Below are 18,485 nucleotides of genomic sequence, written 5' to 3' on the forward strand. Positions count from 1 at the left end.
TGAACAAGAGACTGATAATGGAGATAACTGAAGGGCCTAAAAGTAGCATTCACATACAAGAATTAACGTATGTTGCTGCAGTCAACACAGCTGCAGCTTAATAAAATTACATTAATATAAGTCTAGACAAACATGAAGGTGGAGACTTTATAACCTTAGAAGACTCTTTTAGAAAAGACCTGGGGGGGTGGGGGGGGGGGTGGGGGGTGGAACACAACAGAAAACAACAACAAACCCACAAACACACACCCACACACCAAAACAAAAAAAAAAAAACCCGAAAAACAAAAACCACACCACAGAAGAGAAAGCAAGTGCTCTCAGATAAAGCTCAGACACTGAATTCCCTTCACTGGCTACTTGGATCATTCGGCAGCTCTGCCTGTTCTTCCAAATCATACTTATTTAACTTTCTCCCCCCACCATCCACATTAAGAAATCTTGTCTTTTAAGAGATGATTAATTCCAAATAGGTTTTTTAGTGGTTGCTCACTACAGGGCTGCTGACAGGCCTGTGCTGGGACAGCAGCAACTTGCAGTTTATTAAGATCCTTTCTTCAGAAGAGTGTCTTTCTGCTGATGTAGATGGGATCTGCTTTGTCCTATGTATGAGTAAACCCAACCTGTAGTGGAGCGGTGGCAGACCAATTTAAAACACAGTATGTCATGTGCACATTAGGTCCCTGTGCTGCTGCCTTCTCACATGTAAAAAAGCACTAAACGGCGCAGCAGAATGGAAGCAGATGCAGAGCAGGTTTCTCATCTTTTCAAACACAGAGCAATGTGTGGTTTGCAGGCTTCTGCCTCAAACACTTCTCAGACACCTGTGGAGAAAAAAGAACTCCAGCTTTCCAAGGATACTTTCTAAGCTGTAGCTGCTGTATTTTGTAAAAAGTTCCAGTGAATTAAACCTCCTATCTTATGTAAGCAGGCTCCCGTCAACTATCCTCCGAATCATTGTCCTGGAGTTAAATTCAGTTTAGCTCTGGGTACCTGCCTGATCTTTTCCAAATGACAGTATGCCTCTTCATATCAATTTCATGACATCTGGTTTTAAAAAACATTCATGTCAGGAACACATGATGAATAAGCAAGAGACGTTTGGGCACAGTAGATAGTCTAGATTGGAAAAGTCTAGATTGGAAAAGACTGAAACCAATGACAACTTTGAACACAAATGCAGAGAAATGTTCCTGAGTTGCGTTAGAATCAAATAGCCTTTAATTTTAACTAAAGTCCTTGGTAATATTGAATATTAATGTTGCTGGCTAGAACTGGCAAGTCTGAGACAGCCACCATCTCTCTTCAGGCTGCTTATATTGGATTCATTAGCAATTTATCATCGACATAAAGGCAGAATTCAATTCCATCTGTGAGCTTCAAAGCACATAAGACTTGGCATACATGATGAATTGCAGATGAGCGGGAACTGGAGTTACCATAATAGAGGTTAAAGGCTTCTGGAAGCTGCAACAATTTTATGGTTTTATGCAATTTGGATAATAATTATAATCGTCAAAGGTAGAGTTTAAATAAGCCCTCAAAGGAAACAGTTGCATAAACTTGGAAACATGCTACATTTTTTAATGTCAAAAATCACATTAGCAGTTAGTTTTAGAGATTTCTAATCACTTCAGACATAATTCCTTTAGATTTTCTGAGCTTCAATTTGATATTATTCAATTCGTATTTCTTCCTAAATGTGACACTTAATTTTAACTGCAAGTGTCAGGCCAGGCTGGGCTACCTGAACAATGTTAAACATCATTTAGAGCCAGGGAAACCAGCAAGGCAATCAAAAAAGACAGACAACACTCAAAGTGAGTAGTAGGGGAGTAACCTGGCCCATCATAGTCGGAACTGTAGGTTAAGTCTTAGGGATTTCACTGCTTTCCTTATGCATACAGAAGTTCAGTCACACAAAGGCTATCCGTTCATCTCTCTCCTTTACACAACAAAAATTAGGTGAAAGAGTTGTTTGTGACAAATAGCTTTCCTAGCAGGCTGCCCCTGTAAAATTGTAGAAGATGGTGTGATACCACACTGTCCAGAATTAAGTAGCAATAATGCCTCTTATTGAACACTAGACTATCTTTAAGGTTTATTATCTGACCCTATCTATTATTAAATGCTTTGATGCTTAGAGCAGGCATCAGGAAATCATTTGAGGAGAGTAACAGCAGGTGACAGGAATACATTAATCAGACATATCACTGTGAAGCCACCTTCTAAATAGAAAATCCCTCTATCGGTACTTCTTTCTCACCATTATACTACAATTTAAAACAATTAAATACTGGGGGTTTCCACACAAGTGTAAGCAGAGAGACAGACAATCTAACAAGGAAATAGAAACACAAAATATTAATTCAAGCTTGTGATCCACAGTTAAATTTGTGTGCAATAAAATGGAAATGTCATGTGTGTTCATGGTTTCTCTGTGTGTACATCCATTGATTTCTGAACTTTGCAAAGCATTAGTTTGCCCTTTAAACTGAACTAGGAACTAAACCTGCATTTGTATAAAGGTCACTGAAGTGTAAAGATACTTACCACTCTAGAGCTTGACCCTGGGCAAAGACAAGGAGTGAAAAGCCAAATTCAACTGAATTATTTATAAAAAGTATTTCATATAATATTTTTCCCTTTGGAAACTACTATTACATTATCAGCCACTGAATAAATACTTTATGCATAGTTTAATGAAATTAATGTAAAGGGAAAACGCAACCTAATTTATACATAATGGAACACGGAAACATAATGTGACAGCAAAGTAATCACAGTTACAAGAGTGGCAGGACCAGAAAGCACATGCTATCCTATCCAGAATTCCTCTCTTCCTGCCACCACCATCCCCACTGAACCTTTACTTGTACATTAGTCCTCAAAACATCCTCACATGGAAATCAGATAGGAAGCAAGATAAAAATAATAGTTCCATGTTTAAGGGTCAGTTCCAAGAGAAAATTTCAAGGCAAGGCATTGCATCCTACGACCAGCATATTTCAAGTGGAAAGGAAAGATTGCTTCAAATAGAGAGGATGGACCAGCATGGAAGTTGGGAAGAAAATTGAGGTTAATACCACAGGTGTGAATAATACAACTGGCAGAAAAGCACAGAGCTGTAAGGGACCTTAGAAGTAAGGACAAAAGGAGCTTAAGTGCAAGACGGTTATCTTCTACTTCTATCCTTGGAATGGCAGAGGAGGAAAATAATTTCAGCAGCTGTGATTTTGGATGCAATGGAAGTGAGCAGAAAAGACTAGGATGCTGTTATTGAGAGGGCAAATGAGAGTTTGTTTGTGTTAGACTGAATTAAACCCTGAAGTCTTTTTTCTTCCATTCACAGAGAAGCATTTTCAGTCAAAGGCATTACTCAATCTAGCGCTAACTTATCTGAGTTACAACTCAGTTACCTTACTAGTTACTGGCCGCTCATTAAAATTTTTCTGTGAGATGTAAGCAAGGATAGTAATAATTTTAAATCTAAATAAAATAAGTTAATGTAACACAAGTGATTAAAAGCCAGAAAGGAAAAAAAAAATATAAATGGAATAGCTCAAGCCCATCTGGGTATTACCTAAAATTAGAACAAATTTTTATACCAGCAGCCAGAGAGTGAGTACTTCCCACCAGTCTGAAAAACAGAAACAAAGCAGTAATGGAGCTACAGAAGGTGTGACAGACAGAAAAACAGTCAAGTAATAGTGGATTTTCAGACTGTGAAAAATGTTCTGTTTTCATTTTTCTTCTTTAAAAGAGAAATATGGATTTTTTGGAGAAGTAGAAGCACCATACTTCCTGTGATTTGTTGTGTTCTAGTGTCCTCCAATGGATACTTTTGAAAGTACTTGCTCTATAACACTGTATTAGAATTACAGCTGTGCCACGCTTAATGGCTTTTGTATGGCATTTATTGCAAGATACTGAGAAGGGGAAACAATATAAGATCTTACAGACTCTTCATCTTTTCTCCTATATATAAACAGATATTGGCACTACCAAATTATCTTAAAAAAAGGAAGGAAGTGTTGTAGCAGTGCCACCTGAGGACTCGCTGAGTTCAATACTGACCTTAGCCATTTATTCATCTTGTGAACCCACAAAAGCAGAATAAGCAATAAGATAATGAGAGTGTAGGCAGCCCTCAGAAGCTATGAATAGGACAAAGACCCCAAAGCAGGATTTGTCAGTCTCTGGAGATGCATGGCACAGCTGACAGCAAGTCTCTGGAGCCACATCTTCTCCCCCTACTTTCCAGCTGGTAAATTTGAATAAAACACCACTGAAGAAACACTCAATACTTTCAACACTAAGTGAGAAAACACTGAAGTCAGCACTCATTTACATTGATTACATTGATAGTTGATAACATACTGCTGTCACTTGCAGAAGTAGCAAAAATGAGGATGGTTTTGTTCCTTTGTGTTTTTCAAAGATCTAGATATAAAACTAGCTCTCGCAACTTATAATCTGGAAGAATGAAGCTCTAAACAGCTTTTCTGGGTATACAGTTCTGCTTTAATAATTTAAGGCTTCTTTACATGGCAAAGTTAATGCACAATAAGTCAATGTAGCAAACTTCCATCCTTGGGTCAGTTGACAGCTCCCATGAGCTATGGCCTTCCTCTGCACCTGCCAGCGGATCCTCATCACTGACAGTGCTTTCTACCAGTTGCAGCTGTATTAGTCCTGCCTGCCCTGTTCCCTAATTCAGTCCTTGCATCGGGCATCTCCTCCTGGCTACACTCACTTCTTTCAAATACTTCCAAGCAATGTCTGTCTTAGGATAAGATTAAAAGCAACTCATACATGGAACGAAATAAACCTGCATTAGTTTCTGCTTACATGGGAACAAAGGATGCCTTTGTGCAAAGTGGATTATCCTGCTTCTGAAAAAAATGAAGGTACTGGATGCACCTAGTATGTACTACGAATACAGAATGATAGATATACTTTGGGTTAGAAGGGACCTTTAAATACCATTTGGTCCAACCTTTCTGCCATGGGCAAGAACATCTTCCATTAACTTAGGTTGTTCAACGCCCCATCCACCCTGACCTTGAACACCTGCAGGGATAGGGCATCCACAACTTCTCTGGACAACCTATTCCAGTGTCTCACCACCCTCATCATAAAGAATTTCTTCTTTATATCTAATCTAAATCTACCCTCTTCTAGTTCAAAACCATTACCCCTTGTCCTGTCACCACAACCCCTGGTAAAAAGTCTCTCTCCACCTCTCTTATAAGCCCTACTTAAGCATTGAAAGGCCACAATAAGATCTCCTTAGAGCCTTCTCTCCAGGCTGAACAACCCCAGCTCTCTCAGTCTGTCTTCATAGGACAGGAGTTCATCTCTCTGAACATTTTCAAGGCTCTCCTCTGGACCTGCTCTAAAAGGTCCATATCTTCCTTGTGCTGGGAGCCTCAGAGCAGAATGCAGTACTCCAGAGGGACTCTCATGAGAGTGGAATACAGGAGAAGAATCACTTCCCTCAGCCTGCTGGCCACATTTTTTGCTGCGTAGCCCAGGATACGGTTGGTTTTCTGGGCTGCAAACACATTGTCAGTTCATATCTAATTTTTGATACATCAGCATCCCCAAGTCCTTCTCCACAAGGTTACTTTCCATCCATTCACCTCCAGTCTGTATTGATATTGGGGTTGCCCCAGCCTAGGTGCAGGACCTCGCACTTGGATTTGTTGAACTTGTTTACATTGGTTTACATTGGCCCACTGCTTGAGCCTGGCAAGGTCCCTCTCAAGAGCATCCCTTCCCTCAAGTGTGCCAAAATACATAGAAGATCAATTAGCAAGGAGTAGGTAGCACACTATAAATTCACATCCTAGCTTATTTTGTGCTAGTCTACCTATCAGACACAGCTTTCAAAATTCAAATTCAGTCAAAGCAAGTCAATTGTCACCATCCCACTGGCTCTTGTCTCCAAGGATCCATGGCCCTCCCAGATGAAGATAAATAATCCTTAGCTCACTTCAGACAACATCCTAACATGCCTGTCTGTGCAGGTCTTAAGTAAGAAAAAAAAACTTAGAAAAAGCTTAAGAATTTAGAACTGTTATATGCTATTAGCAGCAAGCATGTGATGATCATCTCTGTCAATCTTAGAAGATTTAAAGGCTTTAACTTACACCCTAAGGTCCTGTGTCCTCTTACACCTCTCAGCTTCCTCCTAAAATAAATACATTTTTGTTTTTTTCTCTCTCTCACCCCATCTCTTGAGAAATTTTCCTGAAATATTACAAGACAGAACATTCTTAGCGTAGGTTACAACTTTGAAGTATGATCATGCCCAGCAATCTAACAGAATTCTAATAGCTTGACACGAAAACACAGCTTTCATGGCAGAAAATCAAGGCTTAACTAAATACAGTGATTCTGAAGAGAAGAATCCATTGTAAGTTTAAGACCACAGCAACCCACTTAACTAAGCACCTTGGGCAACCATGGCTGTTTCATCACTATTATCTGGATTTAAAATAGTAAGTGATAAACAATTCCGTGTATCCCACTGACTGATCCATTCAGTCACCATCTTACATGTCTCTCCCATAAGTCTCATGTTGCTCTTATACATAAAAAGGAAGACTTACTAGGTTTCTTTACTGTAAATTTAGTCACTGCATTCTTTCACTACTGCTCAGTGTGCTTTGAAGCTCTCTTTCACACAAAGCTATACAACATACTTTAATTCCTTCAAGTACGAAGTTTAGTAATATACTTCAAAGTCCCCTTATACACAGAGATGTCCGACACACTCTCAAATTCCCTGAAACAAAGATCTCCACTCTTGTGTCTAGCTCTTTTAAAAGAGAGAGTCCAATAGTTTCACATTCCATTAAGAACTGGGGGAGGGGTCAGATGTTATAACATCTGCTACTCTTACAGAAAATTGTTTCTAGTTTCAGAACTCTTTAAACAGTTCTTTAATACAGTTTGAATTCCCTTCTGTCTTTCATGTCAACCTTTTTATTTTTCCCCTCAACAAATCCAATCTCTGAATTTTTGCATGGGCTTTTTGTTTGTTTTTCATGATCAAGAAGTAAACAGAAAAGAAGTCAGACAAACACTGTGACAAGCTTTAGATGTTTTTGGAAGTATTGCCTAAAGAACCTAAACCTCAAAAGTGATGATTTCTCACCCTCTTCAGCAGGATTTAGGATTTTATAGTCACATAAAAACTTCTACAGAAATGCAAGAGAGCAAAATGCATCAGCAAAGAAACATAGTATTTTTTAGATCTGGTGTTCAGAGGAGAATGCAAGGTGGAAATCCTGTTTCCTTGGTACAGAGCCAGATCTTAGTATCAACGTGAGTCAGTAAGTTCCTACTAGAAAAATGTCTGCCCCAGTTCCCTCACTTGCTTTTACAGGTCTTTTCTTAGAGGTAGCAATCAGCAGGCCCCCAAGCTTCCAACACTGTATACTTGAAATCCCATTTCGAAAACCTTTCTGCACAAAGGCTGGAAGAAAAAAAAAAAAACACACTACTCTCCCCAGGTCTATTTTTAGCTTACTAGGTGGTGTTGAGAAGGGATTTATGCTCAGAGAATCCTTTTTCCTTTTCCCTTTTTGCAAAAGTGCAGAAATATAAGGGCTGGTCTGCACAGCCATATGAGAGCATCGCTCAGGGTGAAGATTGTTACATGTTTTGCTGTTCAACCCCAGCAAGGCTTTGCACCTTGAAACCACTGGGCAGTCATACGTGAGCTTAGCAACTCATCCTGACCAAGCTGAACAACTAAAAACATTCCAGTTTCACCAATTCCTCTTACAACTTACCAAATACCTTTCAAGGTAGCCTTTGCAAAAGGCCCTGGGCCCTGTGCAAGGCTAGCAGGAGACACCAGGCATGGCTGTCAGACCCAACTGAAGGAAACAGTATCAGATCACAGGATTTCCAGTCTGACAGGAATGTTAATCTAGACCCACTCCTGCTGAATAGCCTGTGGACCTCAATTAAAGGGCAGAAAAGGAGAGAAATGGCAGCATGAAAGAAAGAGACAACTAGAACCACACAGGTCACAGTATAAGTACTCCAGTGTCAAAAGGCAGTCTTGCCTTTTTAAATCATAAGCAGGGATGTAGGCAGCTTTACTGAAAAAATACTCAAAAAAGCCTACCTAGTGACATTCTCTCTAAAAGAATGGAGTTTGGTTTTTATATTTAAAGGAAGCAACATTTCTAGATCAATGGTTCCCAACCAAGACTAAATTTCTACACACAACTTCAGCTGACAAAAAACAATAAAACAATCCTCAAAAATTTTCAGGACACCGTAACCTCAGCTAAGCTCAACCTTTATACATATTTATCTAAAAGAGCACACACAAATGCATACATACAAAAAAAAAAAAAATTTTTATTCACTGACTGGAGAAGAAAAACAAATGTAGAGACTTCATCCCAAATTTTCTGAAACGCTCTATAGCTCCATTAAATATCCAAGAGTTAGTCTGAAACGTATGATTTCCATGTGCCAAGCAGGTGGAGTTCTTTGCAAATCCAAAAAATTACTACCTCGAAATAACCTGTCAAAAATGTTCGGCACTATTCTAACTTTACTCCCACTCAGTGGCAAAATGGTGCCACTGAAGTTGAAAAGAGCGAAAATTAAGATAAATGCCACACTTTTTTCAATCAACTGTCTGATGTAAAGCCTTGTCAGTAGCACGAAAGCTGTGACTTTCAAGATTCAAAAAATGAAAACCTCTAGGGACCACTCCTGCTCACAGTATGTTTTTCTGTATAACTTCAGATTATTCTGCATAATAGAATCATTCCCAGGTGAGCTATCACTATCTTTTTCTTTCCTATTGCCACTAGACCTGCAAGTATGTTCAGAAAGACTTGGCATAAACTGATTGCTTTAAAATTCATTCCTTGACTCTGCACTGGCACTAACTGATTGCTCTAGGCCTTGAAAGAATGCCAGATTTACAGGCTGTCTTCAGTAACTGCTTATTTTACCTACATCAGTTTAAACAGTTGTATAGGATAAGTAGTTTAAATATGCCCAGTGTCATAAACATGACTCATCTTTGTAAAAGTCTTAGTATCATGGAGCAGAGCTCTTTGTGCTGTTTAAGAGATTATATAGCAAGAGTCTGGGTTGTGCAGGCAGTGCATTAAGATTACAGAAGAGATGCCCCTTGAGAAGCTTTACAATCGACTGGTATAGAGATATAAAGTGTTTTGGAGGGAAAGTTATCTTCTCTTTTAGTTATCAGAAAGGATGCAAATCTGGGGTTAAAGATTCGCAAGCTGTACTAATGTAAGGAGATGTGAACAAGGAGCTGCATTGTGCTTGAATGGTGTGAAGAGTGACAGCCAAAGGACTCCACATCCACTGGACCAGCATTCCTCCACACATATGCTGTACCTTAGCTAGCTTGCCTTATGGCAAATTTTTAGAAAACTTAAGTATTTCCTATCCTTGAAACTGTGTAATGATAAGTTTTCTTTCTGTAGAAACCATTTTTTCTTAAATCAGCTCTATCTTTTTTTTTTTTCCTTTGTGTAAGAAAAAGTGCCTGCGCTTGCAAGAGAAATATATACAAATTCTTGATAAGAAAACCTCAGTGTTTTAATCAAAATTAGTTGTGCTGATGAGCAGAAACATTGGTTAAGAATAAAATTCTCATTAAAAGCAAAATTATAAAAGCACAGCATAATACTCCTCTCTTCATTTATTCAGTATGATATCAGTAACGGTAAGTGTAAAAATTCCATCGCACAACTTACTCTAAAGCATGTTCAGGAGGGAATGGGAAGTGCTGCAGTTGGCTGGGTAAGAACAAACTGCTGAAGATTTAGAACAAAGATCTAGTTTACAACCTGAGTCCTCATGTGACTCAAGTTATAAAATTAGCCTTGTGATAAACTACCAGTACTACAGAGCACACAATATTAGAGAGGGAATTTATGGTCCACTTGTTATAAAATTTGTAGACATGGAAATGCTAAAAATTATTTTCTATTGAAAATCCGAAGGAGAAACATATAACAAAGATATTCCATGTATTAAAGGAGAGCATTACAGTCATTTTGAGTCAGTGAGGTGAAGCTCGCGTGCAATCATCTAGCTCCCTGGATCTGGTCTGCCAAACAGTGAGCAATCAAATTGCACAGATATTGTTGCTCTGTAAAAGTCTGTTCATTTATCATATTTGGCAAGCGTTGGTCATGTCATACCAGTTTCTTCCTCAGAGAAAAAGCTGCTCATGATATAAACAGAAGCCTCCTGCCCTAATAAGAGTCGGGCTCTTTTCCTCTCCCCAGAAATCTCCTTTTCAGCACTGGGGGTAATTTGCTGAGGGCAGGAACTGGGAGTTGCTGCACAGTTGCAGCCATGAGCTTGTCTGTGGTCACTTACCCCACCGAGAACAGGCATGGCTTGCTTTCCATTTTATATAATCATTGTACAAATTGTCTTCTGGGTAGACACAGGAAACTTCACACCTTAGATAGTCTTCGTCATTTGGCAAAATGCTGAGTGTTTCAGTCCCAGTGCAGTAAAATACACATGTAATTCCAGGAATGAAAAGAGTATCACTGACATATATATTGTTGAAGTGTGTGGAGAGACACCTGGAATGGCATTTTTACCTTACACGCCTGTAAAGTGCTTGACACATCATAAGTAGTTGGTGTGAGCAACGATCAATGCACATAAGACTTTTTTCATACCTCTAATTATATTCAGTACATTCAACATCTTGCAGGACTAAACTCTCAGAGGCAGCATATAGAAGAGACAGGAGAGGGGGAGATTCTGACAGAGTATCAAAAGGATACAAAGCTGGATTTCAGGAAACTGGAATCACATGAAGACTAAAGCTGACTGAACAAGGGCTTACTGGAAGCATTTGAAGAGCACAGTCATGATATCCATAATACAGCATTGTTAACTCCCAATTTTGGCATGTCTCTCAGCCTACACAATGTTTTTCTTGAAAACTTTTATTCTGAAAAAAAGACAAGGTTTTGAAAAATATCTTAGCCAAAGACAACTCCTCACAAAGCAGGTGCTTGAGGATAGCTGGAAGGAAGCAAGGAAACTTTGAAAACCTTCCCATTTCTTGAGCTTTTGCCTGAATCTGTGAGAGATTTCTCATCTCACTGCTAGACCGAACTGAAGTGCTACAGTGGCTTCCACCCTGCAAATTGTCCTGGTGCAATTCCAGCTGAGCTTTGTGCTAGACTGCTTGGAGGATTACAATCTTAAACACCACTTCAAAGGGGCAGCTGAAACTCCACCACATGCTAGAAAAGTAGAAATACCTTCACTCAGCTCAAAGAAAGGCTGCATGTATTTGAAGTGAAATTGTACAGGTTTAACATGTAAAGCCACTCAGCAATTAGTAAAGAAAATAACTTTGTTATTAATGTTTGAAAAATCCTCTGCATTAGTTTTCATAGTGTTTTCTAAGTACATGTTAACACTAGAAGGAGACAGAGGACAGTACCTTGAAAGGTGGCTTTCCTAAGACATTTCATCAAAGCAAGATTTACATCTGGGAGCCATGTGAGATGTCGTTCCCAGACAAAGAGAAAAATTGCAGACTGAGAAGTTATTTTAAAACCTTTTCTCCCCACAATGATCCTTATGTATTGTATTAGTACTCCACGTGCTACAACTACTTTAATTAGGCATTTCAACCTGCAGAGAAGTTAAAGAATACTGCAGCTAGTGAATATTATTATTCCTACTTCTCATCAGCAATTATAAATATTCTAATCATGCGTTATCTCATCTAGCCTAGGAGATATCAGAGTAGCCCCTCAAACACATTTCTGGTGCTTTACAGATCTGGGGAGCTTTATTGTTCTCATTCTGCAATTGTACGCTTTATGCAAGTCTGTTAGGGAGCACAAAGTTGAAACATCTGAATAAAATTCTGGATTTTTCCTCTCTATTGTCAGACACATGAATTTGAGGATTAAGGCATCAGAAAAAACACCTTTATTTGAAAAGGTCTTTCAGGTTCCCTCCCACAGGATCTAGGGACCATTGATCAAGAATCAGATCAGTAATTAAAGATCTACATTCAGAGACTTAAATTTTAAAAAGTTTTGGTCATTCCCTCTCCAACTTATCAAAGGACTACTCTTGATGTTTCAAGCAGTTACATGGATAAATACAGTTCTCTTCAAAATCCTCCGATACTAGATTCCCCCCACCTCAAGTGTAGCCAGGGATTATAAGGAAAGGAGGAGAATTCAACTACAGAGCCAAAATGATGTTTTGCCAAAAGAGGCCATCAAGTTCACAGCTTTGCAACTACTTCTGCCCCAGAGCATTGCCTTGCCATAGCAGCAGAAAGTACTACCTTCACAGGCTCTCCAGTCCCCAGTGTTTCTTCCTTTTGGGTAAAGCGAGGGTGTTTCTATTTACCTTTACCTTTGAGATAGCAATCTTACGCATCTCTTTCTTTTCTGGGGGATGCCCTAGACTGCAGGTGGAGGGACAGGGGACACAGAGATGTTGTTTGGTGAAGGGGTAAGAGGGACAAGTCCTAATGACACTTACTTACAGCTCTTAGTTTCTACAACCAACAGTCTGAAGAATAAAAAGAAGGCTGAATAGGAAGACGCGTGGAAAAAAACAGATTTTACCCTTGAAGAGTATTGTGTACACTTACAATCATCCAGGTGTTTGAGACTGCAAAGAAGGTAATACCGATTTTTTGCAAAGTGAATAAGAGGGGTAAAAGAGAAAATGAAAACAATGGCAAGATCTATTTAACTGTTCAAGGGAACAAAGAAGTATGAACCCCTTTTTTTCTGCTCTGTTTCTAAGGTCAAATACAGCCTTTGCTTACAAGCTAACAACCACAAGCACATACCTAGAAAGCAGCACGTGACAACACGGCACCTGCAGGATTGAATTCTCACTTAAACCCTCCCAAAGTCACTGAAACTGTAGAAGTCCAAGATTTGTAGCAGGCACAGTGCAGTGGCGGGTATGCCAGGCTCTCTGGCTAGACCACAGCCCTTTTTCAGCATCACTTGATTCCCAAAGAATGGAGGCCTGGGGGAAACTCCAGATTTGGCAGAATAAGAACAGGAGGAAGCCTTGCATTCATGCTCCTTTCTGAGGATCATAAAAAGCTTTACAAACGTTAAGTTAAAAAAAAAAAACCCAAAACCAGAAAAAAAACACACAACAAAAAACCTTTGCAAACCTTCCAGAAGCAGAAGGATAGCTTTTAAAAGCCACGAGTTCAGTGGCCATTGCATACAGTAATTCTATACAGCACACAGAAACAAGGTGCAAGTCAAGCGTAAAGAAGTGAAAGGTACTAAATGACCCTGTAGTAAGAATTTCAGTAGAGATTTTAACTGCTTGACATGGATTGTGTCTGGAACAGAAGTATTAACACCTTTATTCTTCCTAAAACTGCAATACCATCTTTACTGACCCCAAGAGATCAGTGCCTTTCTCTATAAAGCCTGTCCACAGGTCATTAGCACACTACTATTTATCACAAAGCTGTTCCATTAATGACTTGCTCGAAAGGGTCGGCACAACTCTGCTCTTTGAAAGATCCCTCAAGAATTACCATATTTGAAGACTTTCCCCATGGAATTGAAGATTAATTCTTTAACCTGAGAGTCATTATGGGCTGCTTACATGATTGAAGTAGAGAGAAAAGGTTTTTATGAAGTTCTTACGTTTACACAGGATAGCTATATTGGGAAAGCTTTCTTTCTTTTAATTAGATTAAACTGCCAAGTAGCGGAGGCTAAAGGCACTTCCCTGGCCAAAACCTCCTCACCCCTATTCCCCATGCAATTCCACCAATGCAAATTCCCACTAAGTAAAATGGACCCCTGTATTTGCTCAGCTGCACACTTGAATCACTTCAGGTTTCTGTAAGGAGATCCTGCAGCCTAAAGTTTCTAACATCCCAGATCTATGGAATTAAGACTACCTTGCATTTCTTGGCCAGTATATATTGCTCTGTCCGTTGCTGCACCTTAATACAAAGACTGTATTTTAATCTAAAGAATGTGTAACTTTCCCACAATTTAATATTACTTCATTGGAATTCAGTAATAAAGTTGACATACAATTTATTTTTTTAAGTGTAAAGCAGCTTGCCGTTGCTGGTACTGCACACTTTATGTTCTACCACTAGTAATTCAAAAATATTAATTTATCACCCATAACTGTTAATTTAGAACAGGTTCTGTGCTATGTTGCTGCATTTACCACAGCTTCAACCAAATTAACTGAGTCAAAATATTTGCTAATATTGCAGCAGAAAAAAAAAAAAGAGGCAAGAACACAAACAGATTTTGTAGGATCCACGTTCTAAACCAAATTTGGACTCTTGAATCATAGTTTATTACAAGTGAAGCTTGCTTACACCCATGGCCAGGAAGATGTATTCGCTCACACAAAACTCGTGTATTTCTAGAAGTGATTCTTACTGCCACTCTTTCAGCTGAACTTGCAGCAGCCATCATGAGTGTCACATTTCTGAACTATTTCAGACATTAAGGTCACGAGCTCTTTTTTTGTGCCTTAAATCTCAGGAAATAAGACAACACATCCCTGTAAAACAAGAAATTTCATATTCTTCAGAGGCAAAAATACATAAAAATTAAATTGTTTCTATAAATAAGGATGGTTGCAATTAATGTAATTTATCTTAGCCTTTCCAATCAAAGATTTACAAGAACACAGTCTTTCCAACTTATTTATAAATTTAAAAGTCAAAATTTTTTTCACTGATCTGACCTGGGAGGAAAATAAAGCGATTTCAGAATATACATTAATCATCCACTTCAGAGGACTGGGATTTGTAGTTTTAGTATATCAAGCTCCAAAAGCATATGCAGTAACTTAAAATAAACTGTTAAGCAGCAGCAATGGCTACTTTATAAGCTACTTTTGCCTCCTGCCAGACATACAGGCTGCTGTTTCCCTCAGAAGCTAGCTGCAGGAAGCAAGAATGGCTGGAGAACCCCAAAGCTCTTCAGGCTTCTTCTATGCCAGCATGTAGTGCCCCAGCTGAGACCACCAACAGCAGTAATAAAAGGAAGAATGCAGAGGTTGAGATGCACCACAGCCTCTGAGGTGGTTTCTCCTTTATAGGAGTCTCTAAAAGCTCATATTTGCCTACAGCACAGCACACGTGCTACGGCTGTGCCAGCTGCTCAGCTAACTCCATCAACAGCACAAGTAGAAGAATGAGAATTAAGCAGTTATACATCATAGGAAGGAGAGGAGTAGCAATAGCCTGACAATAGTTCATCAGTAAAGGTAAGACTGATAACAGAAAGAATCAGTCTGAAGAGAGGCTGTGAGTTGGGATTTTATTGCTGTGAAAGGAGGGAAGAGCCTCCTTTCTGTTTTCAATCAGAAATACTCAGTGCAAGACAGCTGTTACAGAAAAGGAAGGCCTTGGGCTGCTGTTCTTTCCTCAGTGTGTTGTCCGTCCCTGCCTCCAATCCAGCACCCTGCTGTAGCCAGCTGAGCCCCTTGAGAGCTGCCAGGTGAACTGCTCCCACAGGCACCCCCTCACACCCATCAGCCAGGGCTACACGGGTCAGCTAAACCTCGTACTTTAAACTGAGGGTAAACATTTACTGAGTCAGCAGGTTGTCAAAACCTGGCTTTAAGAAATAAACTGCACAGGGGGCCTCTAGCCTCTCTCCTATTCCCTCCTGCAGGATCCATATCACATCTCATTTCTCTTTTCTTTTTTTTCCCTAGTTCATCAGAGCTGATGTTTTGTAGTTTACAAACACTATCTAGCCTACATAAAAGAAGATAAAGGTGGGGACCAGAAAACAGACCCTCCCTACCCACCCAGTACATACCAAGATGGCCCGGATGGTCAGACTGGGACATGCACAGCCCACAGTCCCACTCCTGGGTCCATCCACCAAGGCAAAAGGCTGCCACCGGGCTGATGCAAGTTATTTTACTTAACGCAGAGATTTTACCGAGGCTAACCAGGGAGATTTCACATAAACTGCTCCACTAACAAAGCCCTGGAGTAAGAAAAAAAAAAAATAAATCTTGGTAGGACAGAAAGGGATGGAAAATAGCCACAGGTCAATGACCTTTTAAGTTGGCACAGCTGGATCTGGGAACTGAATCTACATTACTTAAATCTAAGCATGGCCCAATAAGGTACTAATAACTTTTATCAGCAACTTCAATCGTTTTATTTCCCCTTAATTAGTCCTATATGTTGCAGCTGGAGGAGGGGTTGTGGAAGCAGATATGGAAAACTGTAGAAAAGTAATAGTTCAGAGAAGCCAGGGTTCGCACCAGTTAAAGTGGCCTTAAGGTCTTTTGTGATCTATATGGCATACTGGCTGGAAAGAGCATTAACATTTCCACAGGCCAAATTATGCTCTTATGCGTAACTGCCACAGAGTTACAGCAACCTCATCCACACACTCAGGGGCAGACCCGAGGCCAGGGCATTCCCAGGAGTTATTTTTCCAGTCCAATTTGGCCGGGGGATGAGCCCTTCTGGCAGCAATGGAAATTCCTAACCTGATACTTGAGCTCCTCCATGTGGCAAGCAGTGGTCTTAATCGTTCCTGTGTATAACAAAGAACTTTTTCTTATTCTTGTGTTTTTCTTTTCATTATTCATCCTACAGAAAATTAAATATTACCAAAGATACAGTATTACACTATGGGGCAAGAACGATTAGTTCTGAGGATAATGAAAGGAGAACAAAGGCAGCATTACTCTGATAACTGCTGTTAGTCAAGAATGGGTACTTTCATAAAGTGATGTAGTTAATTTGCATGTGCACCAAAAAAACCTGTTCTAAGTTCAGATATAAATCAGCTGTTTCAAACAGTCAGCTTTGGACAAAATCATGAATTGGACATGAATTCAAATAGTCTCTTGATTAAAGTAGTGCCCTGCCCATGGTGAAATATCTAGCAAAATAGATTCTATTATGTTGCAGATTTACAACTTCTGCTCTGTCAAGCTAGAAATAACAAGACATAATGCAGTTTTATTCCTTGAAAAATTGATAAGAGGTTTTTATATTAAACTGCAGCCAAGGGAGAACCTATCTGCCTTTTTTAAGGAGTACCTGGAAATTAAAGATGACGTTTCTTTAAAAGGAAAAGGCTTACGATTCCAAGTACATCAGTAAGAAAGCTATTAAGGACATTTATTTTTCCCAGCCATTTAACTTTCCAAGTTGTTTTGTGTGCTGTAGAATATTTTTCAGTCAGGTTTAATTCTTTGCTGAAGGCCAGTATTCTCTCCTGTTCCCATATGGCAATGCAAGTTTACTCACTCGTGACTTAACAAGCTCACACTCTTGTTTTCCCATTGATATCCTAAGAAGCACTGGTGAAACTGCTCAGTTGTAAGTTCATTTGGATTTAGTTGGTTTTGTTTGTCTGTTTGTTCTGGTCCCCGTCCATGTCGTCCACCCCGCAACAGACACTCACTTCTCATGTCATAAATTCTTTAATGTGTACACTCAATAACCATTTAGGTTGATTATAGGTAGGGCTCAGATCTTGTTTTAAAGAAGTTGCCTTTTCTTGATAGAAACCTTAACTTCTGCATATTTTGTTTGGTTGGTGGTAGGGTTTGGGTTTTTCTCGCACTAGCATAAGAAAATTAGCAAGCAGAGGACACATCTCTGAGCCGCTTCAGTGGCAGCTAGGCCACAGGAAAGGAAGAAGAGGTGGCAGAAAAAAAAAAAAAAAGTGACCTTCCCTGAAATACCTACACGGAACCTCCAAGCAAAAGAAGGGCATTTCAAGAGGCAGGCCGGCAGACATATCTACCTCCAGCATCTTTCCCAGGATTGCAGAGAGCCCATTTTCAAAGTTTCTCATTTAGCCCACATAGACTTTACAGAAGTCAAACACAGTAGATAGCAAACAGCAGGGAAGAGGAAGCGAACTAACCTCATCTCCTCCACCTAAAAAGAACGAACTTGGGAAAGCTTGTCATAAAAGGGAAAATAAATACTACTTTTTTTATTCAGAAGAAGTGTGCTCTCCCTAAAATTTTTTAGCTTTTTGAACTTCATGCCTTTGTCAATCAATTGTCCAGTTATCCACAAAGTTTCCCAAATCTGAAATTTCACAAACTAGAAATAAGGTGATCATTCAGCGCTTTCTCTCTCAGGAAGATGAAGACAAGCTCACAGGGATTTATGTTCTATTAACCTTATTGTAACCATTGGAAACTCATGAGCAATCATATCTTCAAATAATGCTTTTAAACCTAGCTCTGCTGTTGCCCTTGCTTTATCACTCGTTACAGACAGAGGGAGCAAACTACTAATCAGAGGGAAGGGAAAGGGCTCGTTTCGTGAAGAAACTGCTCTAAAACGAATAATCCTACAGCACGTGTGGCAAAAGGATGGTATGAGACCTGGTCGTTTCATGACTGATCTGTACAGTCTATTTTCCTCAGCCTAAAACCCACATGAAAGTTGAGAGGCAGAG

The sequence above is a fragment of the Falco peregrinus genome, chromosome 5, assembly GCF_023634155.1.
Source record: "Falco peregrinus isolate bFalPer1 chromosome 5, bFalPer1.pri, whole genome shotgun sequence".
In the NCBI taxonomy this organism is placed as follows: Eukaryota; Metazoa; Chordata; class Aves; order Falconiformes; family Falconidae; genus Falco; species Falco peregrinus.